We start from the raw sequence: 16048 nt of genomic DNA, 5'->3' as shown, positions 1-16048 counted from the left end.
GTGTCAATTGGCGCTTGTATCTGACGATTTGCTGGCTTGCCGTGTGGATAAAATCCTGATTTCCCCCGTGGTTGTAAAAGGTGTGTGTAATTGCCAGTCTACCTTTAACCATATTTTTCATCGTAGAAAGTGTGTTCTCGTTAAACAAAAGCCGGATTAGATAAGCAGCCGTTCTTGCCCCAACCGAGAGGCGACGTCTGCTTGATCGGGTATTAGTATGGAAAGGATAGCCCCTGAGCCCCCTGAGAGATTTGATCAAGTTCGTTATGCACGGAAGAGTGAACGAACGCCTGGACACGATTTCAGAAGGAGGGGCAAATGAGAATGCGAGGACACCATTTGCTAACCCTTTTCGACCATCCATATTCCCACCTCTCGTTTCGTTTCTACATGATTACACCACCCTTGTTTGGTGCCTGAAATATCAGCCTTCTGTTTTTGTTTTACCATTTGTTCCTGCCATTTCGTAGCCAATACTTTTGCTTCATCTTGCCGTGCTTTATGACCAAAAGACGCTGACATTCCTCGCTGAATAATAGATGGGAGTGGGACCATATGGAGCACCGATAGAGCGGTCACTTCTCGTGGCTCAAGTCAGATGTACTTGAATTTTCGTATCAAATGCCTGAGTTTAATGCATTTTGTGCCAAGGGCGCGTTGATTCAACCACCAAAAAGAAATCTTTTCATCGTGCCGGACGGAACAATACCCGAATCTGTTGGTGTTCGACACGGAAAAATAGGTTCGAATTCAAGGTGGATCGTCGAGTGTGCCGTTGTAGATTCTTCCCTTTTCTTCTCTCCTTTTCAATGGTCAAGAATGAACCAGATCCAAATTCAAACAAAAGACCACACATATACGCACTCACATTTCTTTTTGTCGCATTCCTCGCTCTTGCTTATGACAACCGTCACAATCATCCCACTATTGATCATTGCTATTCACAGGACAAGACGCTTAGAATAGACTATTTAAAAAAAGTCCCTGAGCCCGGGTTTGTCCGTCCCTAAAGGCCCGGCCTCGAAAATTTGCAACTGAAAAGCAAATAACAAATCTGTATTGTATGGCAAGAAAGAATGGTCGATTGCATCATCAGCGTCACTCTCATCAAAATCATCATTAATCATCTATCATCCTCGTCCTTCTTCTTCGCCGCTCCATTTTCATCGCTGTCATTATGATCACCCTTATCGTGAGGTAGCCAACTCGATCGGCTAATAATCTTCTCGGTTGTTGGACTTCTTTCCTTTGTACCTAACGCTTCCATCACTTCTGTCACGAAATTGGCGAGTCCTGTATTGAATTCCGTTTTAATTACCCTCGCCGCTTTGGCTCGAGCAATTTTCCCAGACAATGAGCTAGTAGTCAATGGCAAGATAGTTCGTCTTCCTCCTTTGCAATGATGAGGGGTACTTTTAGAATTCGATCTCTTGGCCATTTCTCATGTGGAAACGTCATCTTCTCCGAAGTGATTTGATTGTACGATGAAGCTATGTACGGTACGTCGTATTCATCGAGAAACTAAATGTTTTTCAATGATTTCTTCAGCTCCCAAAATAAATTACTAACATAGTAATACAGAGAGCAATTGAATTAAGAGTTTGATGTACGTACAAGGAATCTGAGGGTAACTAATGAATATCATGTGTAGGGAACGATTTCATTTTTACTTTTCGAGAGCAGCACATATTAAATATTTTATTTCTTAGATTTGGAGTTTTGAAAGAAATGCTGAAAAAAAAAAACTGAATCCTTATAAGCTCAAGCTTAATCAGATTTATTCGGCTCAAAATTCAAGCATCAGATGCGGTTCCTCCAGAAAATCAGTAAAATGTTTACAAGGAAGGCTTTCACCAAAATTTGGTTCCTTGATCGCGGAAGTTACGAATTTTCAATGCCATTTTTTGACACTCATAATTGGACAAAAAGATATTTATATCCCCTAGTGCCACCTTCAGTCTTTAGTGAAGACTTAATGGCATATTTCTATTTGACCCAAGGTTGATCCAGGACTCGTTAAATTCACGCCGAAATAGGGCAATTATTGACCTTGAATTTGTCAAAAAATTTGGTTTCGTCGTAACAATTTCAAATTGATCAATACCAACTGAGATTTGCCTTGTCTACCAAATTTGAAATTTTGAGCCATAACCGTGAACTTTTGCGTATGGTACGACCTAATTTTGATCCTCATTACAGCTACTGTACCTTTTTCTGTAGCATTGGCCAAGGTACGGGCTTCTTGAAATGTAATTGTGGACTGAGTGTCCTGGTTTCCCGCCCAATGAGCCTTTTATGGTCAGAGTAACCCTGAGTTTCTTATCATAATATATTCATAAATAAGAAACTTTCGTCATGGTGCAACTAAATCCAGTTACTTTTCTGATACTCAATTGTTTAGTGATTCCTTCCAAAGTTATATATATTCAAAGCGTATGCATATCACCGAGAGAAAGGCTGAATGTTTATTTTTTATGAAATCATTACTACGTAACTTAGAATATCCCTCCAAAGTGACCAGATGCAGATTTGGGCCTAAGTTTGGTCACGTTAATCAACTGGCCAGGTTTTTTGATCATATTTTATGCTGATCTTGGAGCAGTCCTAATATTTCTCTTCCGTGTTAGTCCATTTATATCTAGGTGTCCGTGGCCAAGGATACTTTAACAGAAGCACTGAATATCACAAAAAAATGAAGGGACGCTATGATCTGCTATGAAACCAAGAATTAATAAAGTAGTATAAGGTTAAATTGTGTACTTTGCAAGGTTAGAGAAGCCATGAAAAGTTCATGAATCATGTAACAGAAAAAAGGCATCCTTCAAAGAGCATTAAAAAAATTTGACCATTCTCGTCGGTGTTCCTTGGTCGAAAGTCTTCTTAAATCGGCTACTAAGAATCCCGAATGATTAGGAAAATCAAGGTAAGAAGCAATTAACTTAGACTCCTTCCGAAACAAACGCCACCCAAGACATGCCAATAAATGGTCAGTGGTGGAACATCTGAGTTTGAGAACGTTGGATGTACAAGAGTTATCAAAAAGTTTCTTCTTATCAAAAGCCCAAAGTCAGGCCAAGATTGGTCTTCAGTATTCACAAAGATGATCCATCATCTCTGAATTGAGAAACAAAAACACAAAACTTTGCCGTATACACAACGAGTTTCTTGTGGCATGAATGCTACTACGATTCTTCGTAATGGAGATGACGTTTGGAATGTGGTTTCAAGATTGGGCTTGGAGCTGGTTGGCAGGGATCTTTTTTCGTGGTTTTTAACTGGATCATCTTGAAATATTTATGCAAAGAGGAACATATCTTATCAATCAATGACAATTAGATACATATGATCAGAGTCCTTTCAGCCTTTGAAAGAACATGCCTTACTAGGGGTTATAATTAAGAAATGCACTTTGAGCCAGTTCACCGATCCTTCATTGAGAAGCTAATCGTGACAAGATTTTAGGGACCTTGAGCTAAATTTCTACTCCTCTTTTCATTCCTTCTGACTTCTGCCTCATTCAGAAATATTGAGTTCTCCTCATATGTAGTACTCCTTCAGCTCCTTCACAAGTCAATCGTCATCGTTCAAATCTCCGAGTCAGTCTTGTGGACATTGAAAGTCTGGTAGGTCTGAGCATTCATGGATGGTGAACAGTACCTACTCATTCAGGTTGATTGCACTTGCATATGTTGTTTTAGGGAGGAGAGATTCCCTTCTAAGCTTCTCTTCTTTTCTAGCGCATAAATCTACCAGCCTTATTTTTAGTTCGTGTTCATGTTCTCTTCGTAAAGAAGCCAAAAACGAGGATGGAAAAGGACCATATGGCGGAAAAATATGATTGTACGCGGATAAACCGAGGGAAAGAGAGAGAGAGAGAAGGAAGGGGGAGAAAGAGAGAGAGAGAGAGAAAGAAGCAAAGCGAAGGAAGAGTCTCTCGTCCGTCGGCGGTGCATACAGATGATTCCCCCAAATGGCATAGCAGTTGCAGTAGAATCCTACAAGTGCCGATTCACTCGGGCAATCGGCATAGTAGGTACGCATACGCTCTCCTACCAATCGGGATTGACGCAAAACTCCCGAAGAAGGACGATTCCTCTCTGCAAGTGCTATCCTCTAGACTCGCGGCACACAGTAGCGTAGTGAAAAGGAGTCTCATTTTCTGGCTCCTCTTGATCACGTTCTCGAATGGTCAGGCGACTCTAGCGATGCCCTGGTAATTCGAAGCCAGCCAAGATGCCGTCTTCCCCAGCGGGTTTCGCCGCTAAACGCCAGTTAGTTGTCGATCTTTCCCGTCCCACGTCCAACTAGCTCGGAACGTCATTGGGGGGGAATTGGAATTCATGCGTTGAAAGCTGGATTCTAGTGTCAGTCGAGTCTTGGGAGTGGAGAACACTCAATAAAGACTGTTGTCAATGCTCTGTGGTGTATTATTGGAATCGACAAGCACAAGTGAGGGTTCGAAGTACTATTTGACGCATTTTGTGAAGTAGACTTAACCCCACAACCCAGGGGCAAAGGCCCCCTTCAAGTGTAGCTACTACAACTCTGAGTGGTTTGAGGAACACAGAATTCCAATCAAAATGAGACGACCTAGTGACTCCGCCTACCTGTGGTTCCTGACCCCCTTATTGTCAGGATTGTGTCGTATCAAAGCATGTAACTCATCCTTGATCGTGATGTCACTGATGATGACAACTATTCTACCAGTTCTCTTTTGCCCAGTTCATTGTCAGAGTAAAAGGCCATCTCCCCCCTACAGGTAAGATTGACTGTAATTGCCTTGAAATAGAGATCAACATGAAACATGTTGAACGGAGATTGATGCGTCAATCGTCAGTCTTCGCCTCGCAGTCAAAGCCATTTGAAGGCAGGGAGAAAAGCAGAGCAAACAAAAGTATGATGATCTAATTGGCCCTCTAAAGTTTCCGGGAGAAATGTGAACAACCACCCGATCCTCGCCTCTTCCTTGTTACTTCTCACAGTTTTCTTGCTCGATTTCAATGCCGGTCTTCGTTCGTCCACCTGATGCGGAAAGACATGATCGGAGTCCGAAGAGGTCTCTCGATAATCTACGTCCGAGTTCGATCTGATGATGATGATGATGATTATGATGATGATGATGGTGGTGATAGTGGTGGTGGTGGTGGTGATGATGTTTCGAATGTAAAATGTGTTACAAAACAGAAAGTTTTTTTTGACGAAACAAAAAAAGAATAGCATTTTGAGGACATTCTGAAACACGGCGCCAATTGTGTCCGAGGTGTTCAATCAGCAGCCACCTAAAATCACTTTTGTTATCTCGTGATCAATGGCAGGTGTGGTATTTTTTTTTAATCCAAGGAACTTTTCCAAAGGGGCGAGCTCGAGCTTGATTTCTCTCATAGGCTGTTTCGATTGGCATGTTCAAGCAACCACCAAAAGGCTCAAATAAAAAGCTGTGGGCACCTTCTGTTTAAAAAACCATTCGTCGAAACGAGATCATCAAGGAAGAAGATGGCACGCAACCATAATGGTGGTCATCAATTCATTTTCCTTACCCTCATAATTCCATCCTGGACAAGAAACCAATGATAGTGAATTTCTTGGTTTTGCAGTGGTTGTTATGTCATCCATAGAATTGGATGTACTCGTACGTTCATGGAGATCAAGCTAGAGAGAGATTATAATCAGATAGGCTTCCCCAACTAGTCACGGGTGGATTGCAAAGATTTGTGGTTTGATGAGAGTGTCATACACTTAATGGCTATTTAATCGCTAATTTATTTAATCTACGTTCCCTTGACGCAACCTTTCTGCATTTTGGCTCTCGCCGATTTGTTTGTGCTAGTAACTTGTACCGACAAACCTCCAATTCTCAGTGGAATGTAATTGAAATTAGTGCAGATGTTTTAGCATATTTGCCACGGAAAGTTTTGGCTTCACATCTGGCCAATCACTGAGTCTAATATCCATATGGTGATTTACAAACTTGGCGAAATCGTCTTGGTGGTAAAGAGGTATTCGCAAAATTTATTTCAAGCATGAACCGCTGGAAAATGGACGGGAATTGACATTTAGGAATTAAGCCAACACCTTGCGTTCTTCTTCAAATAAGTTTGGACTTCAAAGCAACTGGATCAAAAGTTGGGCCCCTCATTAAATAACTCTGCACAAAATGAATGAGCAAGCTTTCTTCTTTTGATTGATGACAAGCTCATTTATGCTTAAATTTGCCTTGTTTTGCACTAGTATGCTTTGAGAGGGCATTCGAGTACGTTTTGATCTATTTGTTCTATCAATAATTGTGGCGACTTGCGGACCGCAACCGTCTATTTTGAAAGCGATCGCAATGTTTGATTCGATTCCATCTGTTAATTCGAGCCCCTGGTTAGCATCCTAGTCCATATTTCAGTGGTTCATGTTCTTGAACTAATGCTTTCTTTGGTTTTCTCTCCTCTTGATCCGTCACAAAGCAACTGGATTCAAAACAAACGTGCACATGACGGAATTAAACACATTAACATTATCATTTATTCTCCATTTCAGCCGTGAAGCTCGCTTCTTATCGACGCCTTTTGAAATGCTCTCCGAAAGTTTGTCTCGTTCTTCTTCTCTCATGTTCAAATTGATCGATGACTCGGACAAGAACAAACTTCTGGGCGGAGAAGGCGGGCCTGGTGGTTATGGATCTAAGACCAATTCCGGAGAACAAGAGCAAAAACTACAATCAGAAGAAGAAGAAGGCAAACAACAACAGCCACAGGAACAGCGGCAAAAAGAGCGACAACAAGTCCTACCTTCAGTTGCAACCACAGAAGAAAGTTTGGTCACAACCGGTGGCTTCGGTCTTCGGGATGACAATGAAATTGATTCCACGGATTCGATCCCGTTCATGGATCCAACCACAACAGAAAGTGATTATGGTGTTTTTGGACAAGCACAAGATGAAGATTTTCCTGGAAGTCTTGCTGCAGCGAACGATGATTATATTGCACCAATAGAATTAGTCAAAGAGTCCAAGCAGTCGGAAGAAAATCAAGCCAGCGATTAATCTGCGGACAATGAGAGATCAGATCTTCCCTCTTATAAATGGAGACTGGGACGACGACCGGGACCCGTGATTAGCTCTGAGGGCCTCCTGTCGTCCAAATACGAGGAAGTTTATCCGGTTGTTTTCTGTGACGATCCCAAAAACTGTTCTAGGCCCCCTGTTGCTCGGTTTCCGTATTTTCGACCCTCGCCTCCTCAACCATCTGTGTACGCAGTTCGAAGACGAATTCCCAAACCTTCGCCAAATGAGAATCACAAGTTCACGCCAATTATCAGGAAATATTCTTACCGCGTGACACCCAATGAAAGTCAAGCATCTGCCAAGTCCAATTCTGCCACACCTACTACTTCAGCAGCTGCAACGCGCTTTTCCAAAACTATTGGCGTCGCTAATTTAAACATTGCTTCTTCTACTCTGACCACTACAGCAACAGCAACTACTACTACTACTTCATCCACCACTACTACAACCACTTCCACCATCATCACCACCACCACTACCACTAAAACATCAACAACTACAACTATCACTACAACCAAAGCTAAAATGGAGACAATCTATCGCCAGCAGGTTGTTAGAAGAAGACCGGGGGGCTTTTTGAATGGAAGGCCTACCCGACCGACCCGTGGGCGACGACCGTACTTCCGGGCTCGCCAACCAACAACCACATCCGCCCTCGAAAGCATCAATGGAATTGACGAAGAAAGTGTTCAGCCCACTGGAAATGCCCGCTTCGCCGAAACCTTTGACTTCAATGATCCGGATATAAACGACATGTCCCTGGCAGAGTTGCAGAATTTCATGTTGGCCAAAGGAGGGGTGCGAGAACTTGGCAGCACATCCACACAGAGGATTTCAACTACCCGACGATCAACAACTACTTCAAAAAGTCCGACCAGGGAGACCTTTCCTACGTACCCGACAATTTCTGAGACTGTTCCTCCCAACTTCTTCGATGACGTTTACAAATTTACCTACTCCATTATCACGGCTTCATCTACCCCATCAACCTCGATCACACCTAAGAGATCAACCTCCACGACCACGGCGCATCCGACGACATTTACTACCACTACAACAACCACGACCACCACTTCAAGTACAACCATCATCACCACCACAACCACCACCACCACTGCAACTACTGCAACAATAACAACAACTAAATCTGTCACCACAACTATAACGCCATCAAGTTGGAGAGGCAGAGAATCCATGTCGATCCAACGGTTCACCCCTAAACAATTTGAGCCAAGCAGAACTCGATACCAGCCAAGACAAAATCCAAAACTACATTTCACCTCCAAGAAGAAACGTAGGAAGAGCAAGCCCCGGACGAATCTTTCGCTCTTTGGAATCGGCTTACCTGACATCCCGAGGCCCGAGGATGACAATTTACTGGGATCGGACTCTTTTGATGAATCTTCTTTCGGTAGAAAGCAAAGCAAGCAAAAAACGAGAGCGGAAAGTAATCGTGACTTAGAAATTGACGAAAAAAAACTGTTTGGGATCCCGTCGAAACCATTACATTCAGAACAACCAAAGACTGCCAACTACCTACCAGATTCCTCATTGACCAAGTCACTTTTCGATATGTTGGAATCGCAAAAGGAAGCCGCTTCAGAAGACCCCAATTCCCATGCATTTGAGCATTTCTCTACTCGGGTTATCTCAACAACTCCAGCAAATGCTCCGTATCTACCATCGACGACCAAAACACCTGCTCCATCATTATTCAGAGACGAATCTGAATATCAGGAAGAATACCTAGAGGATTATGATGACTACTTGCAAGAATTGGCCGATGCTCTCCAAAAATCACCTTCAAAAAAGACTAAGAAAAAGACTACAACCACATCCACAACAGCACCGCCAATAACCACAACCACCGAAATTCCATCCATCTTGCTTCCCGTGGAACACCGTGAAGAAAGTTATGGTGGTACCCTTTTGGAGGAGCCTGAGCCTCTTGTGAGCAAAGGGCGCAATCCCGAGGCTATGGACGTGTTCAAAGATTTTAAAAGCCCAACTGATTCATCTCTCTTTGATGATGATCAATCATCTGTTTTTAGCGTTAAAGGCGAGAACAGCTTTATGAAATTTCAACTTGGAACCCCGGTAGAGCATTCAAACTTCAAATCAAGCGGATCTGTTCTGAACTTGAGAAATAATGACCACAACAACAACAACAACAACAACAACAATCATAATGATGAACAAAAGCATTTAGAACCCACAACTACCACGACTAAACCAAGGCGGACCTATCTGGACCAATCCAGACGTCAGAAACCTGAGATCAAAGACCGCGAACAACATCTACCCAACAGCCCCAAGGATGAACAAGATTCCTTGTTTGATGACCTGGATTCGCCTTTTGTAAATCAAGAGCAAAAGCGTATCCTTCGTAAGCCCTACGACAACGCATACTTGAATTACTTTCATCCCAACCACAAGTACCCCGGTCATGCCACAGCATTTACGGTTCGCCCGTCCCCCACCACTACAACCACTTTTGCTAAGCCAGAATCCTTCACCATTCGTTTCAAAACTTCGCCCAAAGCTCAGACGCCTTTCACCGTTCCATCAACACCTTCGTCGTCCGCTGCTCCCTCTCCCGCGCCTACTTTCCCTTCAACCACGACTCGTTCTCCTACTTACCAGAAAAGTGCCACGAACACACCATTCATTGCCAAATTCACGCCCTCAAAGCCCATTCCAAGTGTTCCAAGACGCGTGGTGTATTCCTCGGATGCAAACCGCACACCTAGACCTCAAAAGTCATCTGCTCAACCAACCAGGAGACGCTTCAAGCCACTTCCACTCAAGAGCTTTGCTCGGCCTTTTACAACTCGCCGTCCTTTGGTCATGAAAGATGGGCCTTCTTCCTACCATTCCTCCAATTCCAATGCCTTTTCATCAGGCACTAAGATCCAACTACCCTCGCAATTTAATTCGGACTTCGAGGCCTCCTACAGAGAGATTCCGGAAACGCCTCTCCCTCCGTCCAAAAGCAAGCCGTTTAGCTCCTTTCGGCCGTTCAATGGTGGTTCCCATTATGAACCATCTAAAAAGCCATTCACTGTTCGACCAAATCCTTCAATTATTCCACCAGTGAATTTTGTCCATCCAGCCAACATTCCGAGAACCAAGCCCCATCACTTCTTTGGCAAACATGTCTTTCAAGATCATGATGTCCGGCTCAAGCGTCCAATGGATAGCGCTGAGTTGCCACAATTTCATCGATACCAAAAGTTCAACGAAATGCCTTCCAAACCAAAAATCCAAAATCATCAGCACTCTCAACCCTCTCCTGCATTCTCCGTCTCCCAACCCCAAACTCTTGCCATGTTCAAGGAGGCCAAAACCGAGTCCTCTTCAGCTTCGCCCTCAATATTTGGTCAATACAAACTAGACGGCATGACCATTGATTCGCATGAAGAAAACTATGATTACACAGGTGGCGAATATGTCTACGAATCAGATTCGCCAGGATTCACTGACTTTGGTCTCTCGGAGAAGATCAAAAGTGAAGAGGAAATAATGGATACCATAAAAGTGGAGGACGTAGAGGAATATGAAAACGAAGGGGAATATCAAGACGAAGGGGAATATCAAGACAAAGGGGAATATCACGACGACGAAGAGGAGGAACAACCAATGGCTGATCCAATTGGTAGCATTCAAAAGTCTAAGTCAGATGCCAACATTAGGGTTGAATTCGGTGACTTGTCCTTCGAAATCGAGGGCGCTCTGCCCGACCGACCTCTCGGTGGACCCTCCAATCGAGATCAACAACCTTTACCCTCGTTGCCCATATCCACGGCTGACGGAAAGCATTACCTAACCAATCCATATGGATCCGATTTTATTCGTCTCGAGGTCGATGAAGATCGGTTCCACCATAACAAAACGAACGGCATGGGTGTCCACCATATACCTTTAATGATCAAGAAATCCATAGCCACTGAGCGAGTGGCTGTTCCTCAGCCATCTCCTTCCCGGCCAAATCGGGGCGGAATTCACAAACAGTCGAATCGTGGACGGCCTCAAGGGCCAGACAGTGGCCGACCCTACTCGCCTAGAGCTCAACGGCCTTCGTCACCTTTGGCTGGTGCCAAGCCCTCGTTTATTCCCCCTGTCCGATTACCTCCACATTCCTCTGTGAGACCGAAAAATTCCCCTCAGCCTGCTGGAATCTCAGGCAGGCCGCAGAAGCAACAAAACACGGATCTGATGCACTTACCCATGGCAGTGATGAAAGAGGCCATGGACCACCTGCCAAGGCTATTCATAGTCTACCTATTTTTGTACAGAAATTGATGTCATCCCCGGGTCTTGGATGGGCAAGACCTTTAATGGACGGGAACTGCAGCCCGACTCCAATTAGTTCCCTAGTAAATCCAAACCCATCATCTGGCCAAGTGTCACTCTTAGGTTCTTTTAATCTTATGTTAAAATCTTGAACTATTCATTCTTGACTTATGCACAGTCATCAAATACAAACGCTTGAAGTGTTTTTTCCGTCAAATGTTGTATATTACAATATTACAACTTTGTATAGCACTGTTTGAGCTTTCAAATTAAGGTCACTGGTTTATCTGATTCTGAATAAACGGAACGTTTACAATCACTTTTCCTTTTTCACCTCAAGGAACAATGCTGCTTGCGAAAGATTTGAAAAAAAAAACTGAATGAGTTAGATGACGTTACATGTAATTACTTACTATCTAAAAGTAAGTTAACTCAATGTTCTGGGTTAATTCTAAACGGCTCGGTTGCCTTGGTACATACCATCTATGCCCATCAAAACAACTTGGCACCCAAAAAAAAACTCTAGGCCGAATTTTCGGCTCAGTTTAAAACGAACCAACACCACCAATTGGCCCAAACTTCATTATATCATAGCCAGGCGCTAAACACCGCAGCGCAGTGGACTCGAAATCAAACGTTGTGTAAGGACTAAAGTATTTTACTGGGTGGTAGAAAAGTCTCATGGTAAACCCTCCAGAGCCTTTCTCTCTAGGCCGGGTACATTGACCTCAGACCTGTCTTTTCCCGTTATTTACCTATTGTAGCGAGATGCTAATTCGAGCTACCGCGTTAGCTACAATCCCTTATAAATACGGTGTACGTATGTGAACTGCTAACAGTATGATGTTAACCAATCTACTCACTGCACCTTGAGTGGCCTTCCAGTTCTCATTGTGTTACACTATCCATTTATTCAATAATTACATGTCAATAAAGAAAATATGTCGGAAGTTGGAAGGGAAAAGGCAAGTCATGACAACTTTGCTTGACGCGCACCTCAATCGGAACCTGAGCAGAGAAGGCTTGCGTGTTCATCAAGACCGTGAAAAAGTTCAGACTCCACAAGATGATCAACTGCAAGAGTCTTGGTATGGTCATAGGCTGTGCTACCACAGAAATTAGACCGTGACAAGCTTAAGGCTGTCATGAAAGCTAAACCCAACGCCATGATCACTTCTTGGCGGAGTAACCTTGGGCTCACAGGGTCACATGGTCCACACCCCTCAAAGAGATGGCTGACGTAAGTCTGCCTATCTAAAACAAACAGCTGGACATCAGGGGTTGTAAAGGGCGCTCAAGCTCATCAAGAGCCTGGAAAGAGGAGTGGAACGAGAAAACATTCATTTGGACCCAGTGGCCAACATCCACAACTTTCGTTTTGTGGTGTTCGCAGACGAGCCAGGGGACCCGACGGAGCGATATGTGCCCACGACAAAGCACCCTGTTAAGGTTATGATGCTGGGGCTGACGGCGTCCTCTGGGGAATTGGCCTTTTGGGTTTTCCAACCGATGTCGGCTGACCAGCGCCGATTTTTCTGGACATTTTGAAGTCCAAGTTTAAGCCTGGAAATACAGGATCGCCGGTGACCACATGGTCGTCTTTCAGCAAGGCAAAGCTCCATTCACAACTCCAATAAGGTCCCGTGTCGGAACCCTGACTCGATTCCGAGGTTTCACGCCCTCTTTGGGCCGTTGGCAGTCACATCGAAGGTAGGGCAGTAAGAACCATTTTAGCTGACGATAATCCTGAAATACATCACTTCCGTTTCCGACGAGCCACAAGTCGCACGGAACTACCCTCACCTCTGTCTTACGAGTAAGTCATTTCTTCAACTTATATATTCCGATCTATCATATCCATCAATATAGTTAGGCTTAAAACACCCGCTTGGTTGAGAGAAAATTCTAACCGCTCCAAGGAATGTACTCCCGGGTATAATCAAAACGAAAGATTATGATTGGTGTCATTTTTACCCCCTAATGGGAGCTTGATCTCATTTCAATGCTGAAAAATGAATCGTCCGTAGATGTAGCCTTAGACAAAATGATTCTAGTTTTTGAGGACGTCTGTTCCACTCTATGAATCTCTGAATGTGTTCCACAGGGCGGGGCACATTCTAAAAATTCTTAAATATAAGAAGAATTTGTTCAAAAGAGTTGCAAAAAGGCTCCAGAGCAATTTGAATCCAGTAGTTGTGGGCTAGCCTTCAAAGAAAGTTGGATTTAATCCAAGGTAGCATTAAGGCCTCCATTGAGACAGATCAGTTGAACAAGGAAAGTAGAGTTGTTCAAGCGGTGAGGTCGAATCCGAAGGCGTTTTTCTCTTATGCAAACTCTAAGAGAAGATCAAACACCCTGTTGGGCCTTTTGAGGTCGATGGGGAAGCCATAGACAATGTAGGGGACTATGGCCAACATACTTGGAGATCAGTTCTCTAGTGTGTTTTCAACTCCACTGAGTTTAGGAGCAACAGTCCATTGCCCTATTGATGAGCTTGTTGGGACTGGCAAGGCTTGTCAAGTTGAGCATTAGATGATCTCGTGGTCACAGATCAGGATGCTTTAGAGGCCATCAGGGACTTGAGACTCTCGAGCTCCCCTGGCCCTGATGGGTGACATCTCAGTTTCTGATGAGATGCTCACAGGTTCTTGCTCCTGTTTTCTCATACTTGATGCGTTGCATCTTGGATCAGGGCAAGTTTATTGAGGGACTGGAGAGCCATGAATCAGTCGATGTAGTTTATCTCGACTTTGCCACGGCCTTTGACAAGGTAGATCATGGCCTTTTAGTTAACAGGCTCCATGAGATTGGGATCCAAGGCAAGGTTATCAATTGGATAAGAAGCTTCATTTATGATAGAAAGCAAATTGGTCAGATCGAGGTATCTCTGGTCGAGATCGAGGTCATCATGTATGTCACTAAGGGATCCCTCAACCTTAACCAATTGCTTCCTACCAGAAATGAAACTTTTTAACCATTTGAGAACCCTGCCTTGGATCCCAATTTCATGGAGCCTGTTAACTAAAAGCCCATGATCTACCTTGTCAAAGGCAAAGTCGAGATAAACTACATCAACTGATTCATGACTCTCTAGTCCCTCAATAACCCGCTCAATATGTTCAATCAGTTGGGTAACCGTGCCAAAATGTGCTCGGAACCCTGCTGGCCAGGAGAAGGACTTCATGAATATCAAGAAATTCAACAAGTTTGAACTTCATGATCTTCTCAAAAGACCTTCGCAATATTCGAAGTGAGAGAGATCGGCCTATAATTACTGGGAGTGACTTATCTCCCCCTTTCAAAATTGGAACCACATGAGCTACCTTCAGAGAAGAGGGGAACTTGCCCTAGTCCAAGATGCAACGCATCAAAACGAGAAAACAGGAGCAAGAACTAGTGAGCATCCCATCAGAAACTGAGATGTCACACCATCAGAAGGACCAAGAGAAGTTCTTGAAAGCATCAAGTCCCTTATGGCCACTGAAGCATCTTGATCTGTGACTACAAGATCATCAAATTGCTGAATTTTGACTAACGTTATCAATCTCAACAGGCTCGTCATTAACACAATGAGCAGTTGCTTAAGAACTCAGTGGAGTTGAAAACACACAAGAGAACTGATCGCCTAGCATATTAGCCATAGCCCTACATTGCTAAAGGCTTCGCCAATAACCTCAAAAAGTACAACAGAGTGTTTCATATTTGTCTTAGAGTTCACACAAGAGAAAAAACACTTTGGATTCAACCTGACCTATTGAACCACCTTACTCTTAGTTGGTTATTGGTCATTTTCGATGGAGGCCTTAATATTACCCTGAATTACGTGCAACTTTTTATGAAGACTAGACAAAATTACTGGATTCTTAAGTGCTATTAAGCCTTCTTGCTAATTCGCATTTCCTTTTGAACAAAGTCTTCCTATATTTTGGAATTTTTGTCCTTTTTCCCACCTATCGGAACACATTCAGGTATTGCGATGTCGATTGAGATGTCGATTTCGAAATGGGAATATACCCATCGGGACTAACCTCCACTCTACAACACTAGCGGGAAAATTAAAGTCCCATACAAAGAAAACCTTCGAGCAAATTTCTTGATCCAACTCATTTCTTGTGAATTTGAGAGCTGACAAGAACAAGCTTGCAGAACAAGAAGGAGGCCATACATTGCTACAATGGACATATCAAGACCTTGATGTGACGAACTAAGACCTATCTATTTCTCCATTCGACATTTGTGGAAGGTGAATCACTGGATTTGGCGTGGACGCTCGATGGCCTTTTACCTTATGGCAGTGCTTGCAAAATGACCCAATTGGAACATTTGAGACATGTAGCTTCGCGTGCTGGGCACCGTTCTCGAGGATGAGGAAGGTTTCCACAATCTGGACCTTTTTTTCGCCTGAATGTTCTACAGAAGATTTTTTTTCGATCTGTCGGGAACGGAACTCGCCGCGCTGTTCGTGCACTTTTAGCATTCAAATGGTTTCATTCAAGCAGAACTTTGGTTGTTCTATCTTGGCTTGATTTTTGTTTCTACTCGTTAGAATAGCAGAAAGAAATGCCCAACCTCAATGCCCAGTATTGAAGTATCGATACCTTGGGAATTACAGGGTGTTAAGAAATTAAGGCCTCCCCCTTCGTGCCTTCTGAAAATCCTTCCGCACCTCGATCAAGATCACAGATCTGGGCCTATCCAAGTTCG

This window comes from Tigriopus californicus, chromosome 10 (genome assembly GCF_007210705.1).
Source record: "Tigriopus californicus strain San Diego chromosome 10, Tcal_SD_v2.1, whole genome shotgun sequence".
Taxonomy (NCBI): domain Eukaryota; kingdom Metazoa; phylum Arthropoda; class Copepoda; order Harpacticoida; family Harpacticidae; genus Tigriopus; species Tigriopus californicus.
This window is presented reverse-complemented; position numbering follows the sequence as displayed.